This window comes from Octodon degus, unplaced genomic scaffold (genome assembly GCF_000260255.1).
Source record: "Octodon degus isolate 3935 unplaced genomic scaffold, OctDeg1.0 scaffold00171, whole genome shotgun sequence".
In the NCBI taxonomy this organism is placed as follows: Eukaryota; Metazoa; Chordata; class Mammalia; order Rodentia; family Octodontidae; genus Octodon; species Octodon degus.
Window position 1 is genome coordinate 4,381,470 of NW_004524747.1, and position 14,012 is coordinate 4,395,481.

General features: G+C 36.5%; 1 pseudogene; it reads right to left on the bottom strand.

Moving 5' to 3' along the window:
• Positions 1 to 591: 591 nt before the first annotated feature.
• The window catches only part of LOC101588832, an 18,752-nt pseudogene continuing 5,331 nt past the window's right edge, over positions 592 to 14,012 (bottom strand).

Below are 14,012 nucleotides of genomic sequence, written 5' to 3' on the forward strand. Positions count from 1 at the left end.
AATTTCACTAAAACGGAATTTTCATCCTCATGTATTGGACCTTTCCATTTTGATCTCTGTGCCATTCTTCCCTCAACAGTCCCTCCCTTACCCTCACTTTATGGATCGAGGGCACTTTTACTTTGCCTCCATTGTTCCCAAACCACATTTAGTGTTCTACTGTCAAATAACCTTCCGACGGAGGGCCGAAATTATATGGAGGGTGTTTTTCCCCTTTAAACTCCTGGCTTTTTTTTTTTTTTTAATACCTGTAGTCCCTTTTTGTGGGACTGAGGTCCCCATCATTTTTGGAGGAGCGGCGCGGGGAAATACCAGTTGGCCGCGGTCCTTTTCGCGCACGTTGTACGGTAACAGCGGGCGAGTTTGGCGGTTACCGCGCCGCCACAGGTAGGGGGTGGGGTGGTGGCGAACTCGCGTAGCTGGTCGTTAGACCGGCTCACTAGAGACAGCGAAGTTGGTGTGGGTGCCCCGGCTCCCCGAGACAGGAACTCACCTTCTTTGCGATAAGCGCGGGTGTCAACTTTAAAACTACTGTCCGGCCTCGCCGCCGCCCTCGACATAATGGAGCCGCCGCGACCGCAGTGGCCGCTATCACCACGGGGGTGGGGGGGTGACAGGCGGGGAGTCAGAGGTGGAGGTGTCCGAGGAGGGAGGCACAAACCCTGTTAATCGGCGACGCAGGAGGACGAGGAGGCTGTAGAGGCGGTAACTTCTCTGCCAGCGACGTGACTGTGCCAGGAGCCACTGCCGTCGCAAAGCGAAGGCAAAGTGCATAAACCTATTTTGGCTCTTCGGGTCTTTTGGTTTCTTTAGCCCCGCCTTCTTCTTAGCCCCGCCCCTTTCGACCCCTCTTGGCGGGCAAATCCAGGACGCTCCTTCTAGATTTTTCTGTCCACCAATTGCAACAGTGTACACCCTCAAGATGCCTCCCTTCCGGCAAGGCTTGAAGTGGCTTATTTCCCTTATTGGAAAGGGATTATGGCCAAGGGCAAAGAAAAAGTATGGATTGAGTCTGGGGAGATGGCTCAGTAGAATAAGCGCTTCCCTCGCAAGTACAAGGGTCTGAGTTCAATCCCTGTTTCTGCCAATAAACAAATAAATAAAAATAGATAAAATAAAATAAAATGATTCTTTCCCTGGCAAGTGAAAGGGCCTGAGTTCAATCGCTGGTTCCGCCAAACAAACAAACAAACAAACAAACAAAACATGGGTTAAAAGAGCATTTATTTCTGGAAATCGAGGTCTAGTCCCGTGGCAGAGTTGATGTAAAACCGGTTAAAAGAAAAATTCCCTGGCAAGCCCAAAGTCCTGAGTTCAATTTCCGGTACAAAAAAATTCTAAACTAGAGTGTAGTGGCACGCTGTTGTACTTTTAGCAGTCAGGAGGCGGAGGCAGACCAATCTCTGTAAATTTGGGCCCTTTAAGTGACAGCTTATCTATCTCCCCATCCACCCATAATAAGTTAAACTCCAGAAATTCTGGTACCAATTTGAGAACCGCAATATTATTGATAATTTTCCTTCATCTCTTTTTCCCTCAATCCCCAAATCCTCATGTATATTTATTATTTCCTTGCTCTTTTAACATATTTTTGGCACATCTAGCTAAATGGCATTGTGTAGTTTTGCTTTCGTATTTCACAAAAAAAATGTATATCTTTTTCTATCATTCGGAACTTATTTCTTTCATTCCATAGAGTTTCTAAGATGCATCCATATTGTCTCATGAATCAGTTTTTCCCCATAAAGGTGGTATAATATCCCATCTATTTCCTTGGGAAGAGTTTTACAGCCAGAACATTAGTGCAAAATTTTCTCTTGGGTAGGCTTTTCTATTCTGTCTTACTTTTGTTCTGTATTTCAAGTCCTTATATCTTAACATCCCTTGAAACTTGGATAATAAATCACCGCCTTCAGGTAGCATGTTCTGTTCTTGCATGGAGTTCAAGCTACTCTTCTGAATTGCACCTATATCTGATGTATACATTTATTGTAGTGTATTATAATTTTTGCCCTTCTTATTCATTATCTGGGGCTATTTTGAGACTAAAGACATTTTATGTTATTTTATTTTCAACTCTGTATGTTCCAGCCAAGTAAGGTCCTAAGATAAAGATAAAAAAAGCAGTGGTCCTTCAGGCCTAGGTCCCTTAGTCCTTACATGTAGCTCATAAATATGTGTTGTTTTACTTGTACAATTTTTCTTTACTTCCTCAATAACATTTTAAAAGTGTGTTTCATCCACCCCACAAAGAAAAGCAATTGAAAACATTTGACAGTAATGGTTATGCGTTTCTGACTGGTAACAACTGTTTGAAACTGAATGACGAATTCAGAAAGCTGGAATGCTGAGCTCATAAGAATCTGTCTTTATGTAGTTTTTTTTGTTCAGTAATTTATCCAAGATTACCTGAATCCATGGGTACTTTCTCTAATCTTCTATTCTGTTTTCTTGTAAATTATTGCAATTTTTAATCAAGTAGAAAAAATATGATGATGAAATAGTGAGATAATGTAAATACAAAAGTGGGATGTGATTTTGTTTCTTCTGATATGAAAGGGAATGTGCCTCAAAAACATTAATTCTTAAAATATGAATTGAAGTACATTTGTATAAAGTTATTAAATCTGAATATTTGAGAGAGTGCATCACTCGACATTCAGTCGGTGAAAGAGTTCACTAATAATTTTAAACAGAAAAGATTAATGCAGGCATCGAATATTCAAAGGAATTGGAAATATTGGAAGAGTAAAACTCAGAGAACCCTCTCACATATTTGAAGCTGGCACTGGGAAGTCTTTTCATCCCTTTTACGCTTTCCCATATTGTCAAAGCTGAAATCCTATACCTTACATTTCTCAGCCTTGACCAAAGAGATTATGAACATGGTTTAGGCCTCACCAGGGATATGTATTAATATGATATTTTAGCATATGATAGTGCTAAACGCCCTTTTATAAGAAAGTCAGGTGATTTAAAACATGAAATTTGGGTGGTGGCATTACCATTCATTCATGATACGTTTCTGAATATCTGTGAGATTAGATTAACAGTGATTCTATGCTGCTCCCTTACCTCTATGTATCAACAATTAGAGTATTGAAAAAATATTTATTAAATTTTGGAATTACTTCATCTTTCTTAAGTTCCATGTAAAATTCTGTGTCTGCTTTTCAAATAGAAAAAATGAGAATATAATGTATAAAATAAAACAAAGTAGTTAATTTTCTTCCCATTCTACATATATTGTCAGCTTCTAGCCCAGTATTTTGCTGGTTATTGCTAGAATCTAGGCCAGTATTTTCAGGGCAGACAATTATCTAAGCTTACAGAAAATAAAAACATTTATGGCTCTTTTAAATAACTATAAGTCTACCTCTAAAGTTGTTTTTTGTTTCTGACAGGGCCATAGAAAGTATAAGTGACTTAAATGTACACCCTGAACCACCTAAACTGGTCACACCCTTTTAGTTCACCTAGATGTGAACTTTACACATTGTAATACTTAGTTCTCCACCCAGGATGGGAACAACTGCATGTTTTGAACATAAGATGTGTGGAAAGATATTACATCAAGCTGAGCGTGCTCAAGAATGGGTCTGCCCCTACATGATGGCAACTCCTCCATGCACAAATATTTATGAGTTTCTCCAGTAAAAATATGGGATGACATCACTTCAGGAATTATCCTCAGTGCTCTCCTGATTTGCTGTAAAAATTTTCTCTTTATTTATCTCCTGGTATCACTTAATGGCTTTGCACTCTCAAAAAAAATGAATCTATTGTGTTCAGTTACACTATAACATGAAACTGTCACCAGATTTTAGTCGAACACAATGACAGGGTTGGGGAGATAGCTCAGAGGATAAGTGCCTGCCTGGCAAGCTCAAAGTCCTGAGTTCAAGCTCCCATACCAAAAAAAAAAAAAAACACCATGACAATCAACCCAACCAACACTTTGCTTCCTTTATACTTATCATTGATCTCTATGACAGTAATGCTAGTAAGTGAATGCCAAAGTACTGTAGTTTCTTTCATAGAAAAGAGAAAGTGGAATGTGGCAGTGAGTAACAATTATGAAAGCCTACTACGGGCTAGACATTGCTGAGAATTTCTCAATCATTACACAAATGGGGATTGATATGGAGGTGATTTTTGGGGGTGAGTGGAAGAGTTAGGTCTAAGGAAGAGGCTACAGGTGGCAAGAATAAGTAAAGGAACATATTTTTATATATATGAGAAGTCAATGAAAATCAAATTCACATTATTGGTCTTTTTACTATATTGACAATGGAGTATAATATGCCAGCCTCGCTTTGAATACTATGATAAAAATTAAAAACTCATTATTACCACACATAATACATAAAAGATACTAGGAAACAGAAGAAATGATTAGCTCCTGGCATATGACTTGTATGATTGATGTTGAAATCAATCTGTTTTGCTAGAACAGAAATGTTTAGTTTTATCAATACATGATTAAATGATAACAAACAATGGTTAAGTATGCAGATTGTTCAACAACACTACAATTAAATAAAAGTGAATGGAAACATTGAGATATACAAAAAATATATAAAATAAGCTAGTTATGTTGATGCACACCTGTAAACTTATCACTCTGGGAGGTGGAGTCATGAAGATTATAAATTAGAGCCAAGACTGCATGAGTTTGTGACTTAGTGAGAACTTGTGCTGTGGTTAAACTCTGAAATATCCTTCCCAAACTCTCATGCACTCAGATACAGGCTTTTGAAGGGTACTTGGATTATGGGTTTGCTGTACTCATGGCTGGATTCATCTACCCTGAGTTTAGAAGGTGAGTATGCTGCTAGAAGTTGAGCCATGGTTCAGAAATGGGGAAAGGTGTGACCTACAGAGGTCTATCTCATCTCTTGCTTCTCTCTCTCTCTCTCTCTCTCTCTCTCTCTCTCTCTCTCTCTCTCTCTCTCTCTCTCTCTCTCTCTTTCTCCTACCTGTCTGCCAAAAGATGAGCAGGTTTCCTCTGTTACTCTGCCCCTCTGCCCTGCTCCTTCTGACTTGAAGACAGCTGATCATGGATTTTCACTGTGATCTAAAGTAAGCCTCTCTTCCTTTAAGTTGTAGGTGTCAGATATTGTACCCCAGCAGCAAGAACAGTGACTAATATAGCGTGGCATCTTTGTTAGAGCAGATTAATGAAGCTTTATGTACATTGTATATGGCCACTGATGTAACAAATGAATTTATTCCTATCATTACCCTAAAGAATGACTAGATATAGTTCACATTCATATAATTTGAACTGCAAAATTCATTTATGATTTGGACCCCTGAAATGATTCCCAAGGTGATATAACATAACCAGAAGAGATGTGGACCACATGTACATTTTGTAAGAACATTATGCTGATAAATTATATAGATAACATTATTTTAATTTATCTAGTGTGAATTTGGCAAGTATACTTAATTCTTTAGCAGAATATATGTATGTCCTTCAGAAAATGAGGGATAAAACTATCACCAATTCATGTCAATATTGGGCGTGCTAGTGCAACAACCTCATGAGAACACAGCACACATTATAACATTTTGTGAAATTTATCACTAAGTAGGAAACATTACATCTGATTAATCTCTTTACATTGGGAATACTACTGTGATCCTTTACTGAATGGCATGTGAGTTTATCAACATTGTGTATGGTGCTGGGGAGATAGCTCAGTAGAATAAGTGCTTGCCTGGCAAGCACAAAGGCCTGAGTTCAAGCCCTGGTTCTGCCAAAAAATGAGAATGACCAAAAGTAGAAAATGACTCTGCAACAGGTCCAAGTTGGGGTCCAAGTTTACTCTGATGTTTGGACGATATGAACTAAGAGGTCTGGGTCCCAATGAGAAGCCCAGCTCAGTAAGTATAGTCATATTGCATAAATCCCTTCACCTCCCTCTTTTATCTCACCTATCAGCTTCAGATTCAGCAGCCTTCCTTGTCAAATACCTGTATTGTCTAGGAGATTAATGTGAGATTTAGGGAATTGTTTTAAATAAGTATTCCCTGGTTTGTGATATTAAGGCATGGTATCATCTAAAGATATATTGCGGCTAACTACTAACAAGAGTAGAGGCCTTAAATGCAGTATCCCTGATAGCCTGCTCTATGAGAAGAGTACGAAATGGTTTAAAGCACCTTGAATTAATGCTCCTGGTTAACATTTTGCTACAAGGGGCCAGAGAGATGGCTCAGTAGAATAAGCGCTTGCCTGGCAAGCGCCAGGTATTGAGTTCAAGCCCTGGTACCCGCCCAAAATAATTTTTTTACTACAAAATATTTAACATAGTATCCTGTAATAATCTACTCAAGTCCCCAGAAAAATGACATGTGTCTATTTTTTAAGAACACTAGATTCTCTCCTAGATTTTATATATATAGTATATGGTATCTTCTCATAACTGGAGGCTTCCTTCTACACTCAAACAAAAATGAATTAATGAAGTATATTTTTGTCCTGCCTCACTAGTAATAAAATTTAAAATGCTGAACAGGATTGCTCATCCAAATAGACTTCCATTCCCAAGAGTCATTACACCTGTGAAGTAAGGTTGTAATTGCTGAAGACATTGATTGTAACACAACCACTATATGATTTCTCACAAGACCACCAGGATCAAAAGAGCTTAGCAAATACATGAAGTGTTTGTTACAACAGAAAATAAAATCATATTATTTCCATTTCCAGAACCTATTTTAAACTAAAAAAATCCTTTGCTGTGCTTCTTCACTGCTCTTTATCTATTAATATATCTATACCTTACATATTAAAATATATACTGTAGAGAATTTGCAAAATCAATTCCAATATCTTATTTTATTTATTTATTTTGTATTTTAGGACAAGGTCTACAGGGTCTCACTGTGTAGATCGGACTCTTTACTGATCCTCCTGTTTACAGCTTACCAAGTGCTGGGATTACAGGTGCATGGCACCACACTCAGTCTCAATCTCCATATCAGTGTGCCCCGGGGGCAGGGCAGGCATGGAAGGCCTGGGGATTGAACTCCCAGCCCCTGCATCTGCCTCAGGAGGCACTTTAATCTGCTGAGCTATTTGGCCTGACTTATTCCAATATTTTAATCTCAGTTTCTTCTCAAAGATAGTGCCAATAAAAAATTTTAACTAATAAGCACTCAGACAAAAGTCTTCTCTCTAGAATTTACAAAGAACTAAAAAATAGTAGGACCACAAAATTTAAAGATCCATTCCAGAAATGGGCATCCAAGATCAACACACACTTCTCAGAGGAAGAAATACAAGAAGCAAATCAATACAGGAAAAAGTGCTCCACATTACTAGCCATTCATGAAATGCAAATTAAAACAACACTGAGATACTATCTCATCCCAGAAAGAATGGCTATCATAAAGAAATCAACCAACAACAAATGTTGGAGAGGCTATGGGGACCAAGGAACCCTTCATTACTGGTTGGAATGTAGACTGGTACAACCATTATGGAAATCAGTGTGGAGACTCCTCAAAAAACTAGGACTGGAAATCTTATACAATCCAGCTATTCTGCTTCTGGGAATTTTTCCAAAAGAACTGAAAACGTCATGTCATAGTGATATATGTGTGCCTATGTTTATAGCAGCACAATTTGTGATAGCCAAATCTTGGAAACAACCAAAATACCTGTCACTTGACGAATGGATGAAAAAGATGTAGTGTTTTTATACAATGAAGTATTACTCAGCTATTAAGAAAAATAAACTCGAAGCCTTCATATATAAGTAGATGCCACTTGAAGATAAACTCATAAATGAAATGTGTAAATATTGTATTGTCTCTCTAGTGTAAGAACTCAAAAGAAGAAATAAAAATTGAAAGGTATGACACAGTTAAATGGAAAGCGAGAACTTAAAGATTAAACAACAGAGAGTAAGGAGAAACCTTAGGAAATATGGCAGGATCAAAACCATATGTTTATGTGAACAAGATGGTTAAGGCAATAGTCCTAAGAATCTCCATCAGGTTTTTGAAAATAGCAGTTAATGGGTGAAAGTCTCACCCTGACTAACTCTATACGCTGATATATGAGAAGTAAGCAACCGCACTCAGGATAGCAATGTGTAATGGTAAAATCATGCTTGAAATGCCCATCATTTTGGACTTCTAAATGTGTACTGCTTTTAATGTCATATCAATTATTTCTATAATCTCTTTAAAGTAAATGTTTGTTTTAATAAAAGGTAATATAGAAAAACAAGAGACAAGAACAAAAATATATCATAGGACTGTCCTGGTACAATGTTTCACATGTTTGATTTCTACATTTCTTTGTAAAAAAAATAAATTTCTTTGTAAAAATGTGTAGTTCTTTTTTTCACATTCTGTAGGGATATAAAGTTCAGTATATCTATGGCTGTTGGAAAATAGCAGTTCCATGTTCTGTCTAAGGTGTTTGATATACAGATCTATAGTGACGGTAAGCCTAACTGCCTGTGTTACAGGGCAATAATATCATTAAGCTTCTCTTGTGGATGTTCAACAACTAAAGTTTACAGACCAAAAGCTAGAGAAATAGAGTGGCTACAAGGATAGCCAATAATTTGGAATAGCCCTTCAACGTCAGTGAGGACTCGGGACATAAGAGAACTTGTCCTGTGCCATCCTGTAACCCAGTGATGTCGCAAATTTTCTGATTAAGGAGATTATGGGGCCACTGAGGAAAGTGATCAGTGATGTAGAGTGTGCCTAAGGAGAGTCAACTAGAGAGAAAAATTCTCTCAGGCTTTCACAGGGAACAAAATGGTCAAGCAATAGCCATGCTCACCCACATAGCTGACACTGACAAAAGATCTACAAGGTGCTGTACGTGGTTCCAGCGTAAATCCTGAGGGGTTTGACTGACCTTGTTAGATATAAAAATTGCATCTTGAATTATATAGTTCTTGCTTTAACTTAGTCTTAACCATCCAGCAGAAAACCATCACCATGACACAATAAAGTAAAGCTATATTAATATTCTTCTTGTAAAAGATTCATATCAACAACTTAAGACAACTGCCAGTTGTGCTATAACCCACTACTATTATGGAATATTGGACCATATTGGGTTATTTTGCTGAATTCAAGTACCTACACTCTTTGGTCTGGCATCATGTAAAAAAAGTGCTTTAAAGACGTCTCCAAATACAACTTCTCTAACACTATAACACCCATCTCTGACAAAACAAAACAAAAAAGGGGGATATAAATAAAGGACCAATTTTTTTGTCTGTGTGTGTGTGTGTATGAAAAAATATATACATGTATATACAAGATAGTTAGGATAGGGCCCAGGGAGATGGCTCAGTAAAATATGAGCTTGCCTGGCAAGTTCAAGGGCCTGATTTCAATCCCCGGTTCCCCACCACCACAAAAAAAAGATAGAATAGATATATGGCTACTTTCTCCTAGTTCATTGAGAGGAAAGGTTTGTACTAATAATGTTTAGACAAAATATAATGTCTCCATCTTATCCTCTGAATAACTACTAGGAATACAACAATATGCAATATATTAATTATTGTAACTGTCATTCTAACCTGTCTTGAAGCTTGTTTCATTGTTTTTCAATCTTTTCTCTCATTAAAATTATAAAAAGATAATATAGCAATCACTGTTAATTACCTACCATTTTGAAAATCTGTAACATACGTATTGTTGTATGTGACCTGTTGCTGGCACTTTTTCTATTTGTTTTTGCTTCTGTTTTCACTCTTCAAAATAAAATAAAATAAAATAAACCAAGTAAGTGTGGCTTATAAAATACCCACCATGATAAAAAAGAAGTTACTCACAATATATAATTAAAGTGCTTGATTTCCAATAAAGAACAAAATTTTAAAAGCTGTCAGAGGATGTAAAAGATCATATATAAAGGTAAATGCATTAAATCACAGTACACACAAACTCACATGTCCAGAAGAGCTTGAAGTGAAATATTTCAAGCCCTAAAAGCAAACAACTTCCAACCTGGAATAATGTGTATCCAAAACTTTTTCCGAAAGGAGAAATAAGGACATTCCATGAGAAGAGCAACTCAAGAGATTTATGAATACTAAATGAGCACTCCAGAAAATGCTCCAAAATATCCTAGAAAGATTTGATGATGCCAAAAGGGGTCAAAGATACAGATAAATATATTAATTAAGGAGAATAGATAAATAAAAATAGGAAATGAAGAACAAGGCTCGTCAACAAAGAGCACAATGATAAGACTTGATCAGTACCTCCTACTGTACTTTTGGATGTTTCTGGGCTAGTTGTATTATACTAGACAGAATTATGAACTCAATATTGCTTTTCTTAGATTAGCCATAGTTTAAGGAAATACATTTGCATGAGAAGTTGACAAGAGGTAGACTGTGATCATTAATATTCATATGTCAATTTCACTGGGTGAAGAATTGCTTAGCTGATTATTAAAATCAAGTTACTTGATGGAAAATACAATGGAAATGGAACAATTTTATGCCTAACATGTTTGATATTCAGATGGATAGTGATGTTAAACACAACTGCATATGTTGTAGGGTAATAATAAGCTTCTATTCAGGAGAGTTAACAACCTAACTTTGCAGATCAAAAATTAGAGAAAAAGAAGGGCTGCAAGGACAGCCAACATTTTGGCTGTAGCCTTTCAAGGTCAGTGAGGACTCAGGACACAGGAGAACCTATATTGTGACATCATTTTACTCAGTTGTGTCCCAAATTTTCTGATCAGGGAGATTATGGGGCCACAGAGGAGCGTGATTGATGACGTAGAGTGTGCCTAAGGAGAGTCACATGGAGAGAAAACATTCCCTCAGGCTTTCACAGAGAGCAAATTGGTCAAGCAATAGCCTTCACTCATCCACATGGCTGACAATGACAAAGGATCTACAAAGTGTGGCACAGGGTTTTGGGATAAGTCCTGAGGGGACTTGACTGTCCTTGTCAGATACAAAATTTACCTTTCTTGATATATAGATTTTGCTTTATCTTGGTCTTAACCATACAGCAGAAAAGTGTAGAAACGAGTATGAAAAGTGAAGCCATGTTAATATGCAGAGCTGTGGAAGGCTCAAGTCAACAGACTCGGACATTGCCAGTCCTGTGGATAACCCACTACTATTGTGGACTACTGGACTATATTGGAATAGTTTTCTGAATTCATGCACCTACAATATTTGAATGGCAATGGAATACCCATCTCTGACAAAACTAAACAAAAAAAGGAGATATAAATGAAGGACAATTCTGTATCTGTATATACAAAATAGTTAGGATAGATATATGGCCACTTTCTCTTAATTAAATAAGAAGAAAGATTTGTACTAATAGTGTTTGGACAGGATATCACATCTGCATCTTGTGCTATGAATGACTACTACAAAAACAACAATATGCAATGTATTAATTGTTATAACTCTCCTACCAATTTGATTTGAAACTGTCTCATTGCAATTTTTTCTCAGTAAAATTAATAAAATAAATAAGTAAAATCATGTTACTGGTGTTTCTGAGGGCATGTCATTGAGGTGTAATCTATTTTACATGGTTGTTTGCCAGTTCCTCTCTGGTACTGTTCAATTGTACTGCTTTCTGGCTACCAGAAACTGAGCAGCTTTACTTCACACTATGATGCTTCCACTATGCTTACACTATGATGCTCCTACCTTAGTACCAAAGTACTAAAAATGCAAGCCAATCAAACCTTTTTTCTTTAATTTGTGAGTGTCAGATAATGTGTCCAGCAATGAGAAAGCTAAGAAAAGCACTCAACAACAGATTGCATTACAATCAAAATGCAATGCAAGAAGTCAATAAGCCACATTGTTTAGATATGATTGAAGAGTATTTCTTCTGGAATGAGACAACTAGAAAGCAAATTTGAAAGCCTACTTTGGTCCCCACTAAAGAAACATTTTGAAAAGACGTCCCTAGGGTGCAAACATGTTAGAGATGTCAGGTTCAGGCCTTTGTAAGATTGTAACTTTTATAGCCCAAGTCCATGTTGCTGGATGCATTCAGCATATTTGTCTTCCAATCCAGAATTTGCTATTTTCTAAATCCTATGCCAACTTTGCTTGAAGAGTGTCACCCTGACTTGGGAAAACATGGTCCCTATATAAAATAGGAAACTTGGGTTTCAAGGTGTTAGTTTCAGTTATTTTAACAAAATGGAAGGAAGGAGGAGAGGGAGGGAGGGAGGGAGGGAGGGAGAGAGAGAAAGAGAGACAGACAGAGAGAGAGAGAGAGAGAGAGAGAGAGAGAGAGAGAGAGTCCTTCACTGAATTTGTAAGGAGAAATAAAATTCAGAGTCTAACTCTGTCTTCTCTCAAATAAAATATTAGATCGTAAAATTGTCTGTATGTGTGAATATTACATCCCTAAGCATTTACCAAATTAAAATTGTTTGCCTTATACTTAGCCCTTAGAAAAATAACTTCCATATTTGTGAATAAAAGAGAGCTACTGGCAAAGAAAAATTTACTAAATTATACCTCTATGCCTCTACATAAACTATGTAGGGAGCAAAAGATAATACTGTAATGGGAAATATTTTTAAATTATTGGAATATCACTGTAGAAATTTATTATAACACAACTGAAATATTGATAAATTATGAATTTGTGGGAAATGATAGCAATTAATAAGTTTAGAAAAATAAGAATAGAAAAATTGTGATAAGCAGCCATCACAAATATCTAGGCTTCCAGAGACATAACCTGTGAGATCATTAAGGAAAAGGTATTCCTACTGGTAATTAAATAGTTCTAAATTATTAAGAAAATAATAAAAATTTTATTTGAAGAAAACATAATATTGCTTAGAATATTAAAATATCACTTTTAGGAGTTGCTCTGACCAGTTGTGTTTATAAAAGAGCACACATACCCAACATAAAATTATTAGGAATATTATTTCTTTTCTTATCAAAAGATGAACAATAAAGGACGACCTAGCATCCATGCAATAATACAGATACATTTCATTATTGGTAAAATACAAGAATTAATTATCTACTTTCTTGCATGAAAATGAACAAAATCTAGGGACAATTATCATTAGATGCTTCAAATTCTGTTGTTAATATATAATATATTTTTTATTTTATGAAAAATGTAAAACAAAATTTCATAACAAAGTATAATAGGAAAATAATATTTGATATATTGTGTATTATTATCTTTAATGTAGCTACTCAGAGCACAAGATATGGACATATGTTCTCCAATCAATACTAGCGCAAACCTTCCTTTTCAGTGAACTAATAGATTCTAGTAGTATAAACTAGCCTACATGTTTTTCCTTTTCACTTCCCCACTTACCCCTTTCCCCCATCCTAGTTCCTTTTTTCTTTTGAATCACTTTTTCCCATTTCACAATATCTATTATAAGTTTTAGACCTTACTTATGCTTGTAGTTTCTCCACAGTGAAATAATAGCATTGCCATCCTCAGAGTCAGAATTAAAGACAAATAAGCCTCCTTATCAGGAAATTATTCATAATTATTTGGCAATATTAGAGCGATCTTATTAAATTAATTGAAAACAGACATTTCAGATCAAGGGGACTGCAAAAATCACTTTGAAATTATTGGCAGGTAAAGTCCCTAGAGTGGTGGTACTGGATTGATTTACACTTCTGGAACCAAATTTCTGGGAAAAAAAGGCTCTTGTCGAACCACACATTCAGAAAAAAATGTGCACAAGTTCAGTCAGCAAAATACAATGCTTCATTTCAATTTTATTGGCTGTTTCAAAATGCTTGTATTTGCTCATATGCCATACAAATGTTTTATCAGTGTTACTTTAGCCTACTCCTCTCATACATTGCTAGATTAGAGGAACTATTTTAATATGTTGAATCCAATATGATGGTTGTGAGTCCTTGGCTGTATCCCATCAGCAAATTCAGAAATGAAATAGAGAGACCCAGTCCTAGCCCAGGTCCGGTGTGTGGAGAGCTTCCTGCTAACCTGCGCCGGCAGGACCAGTC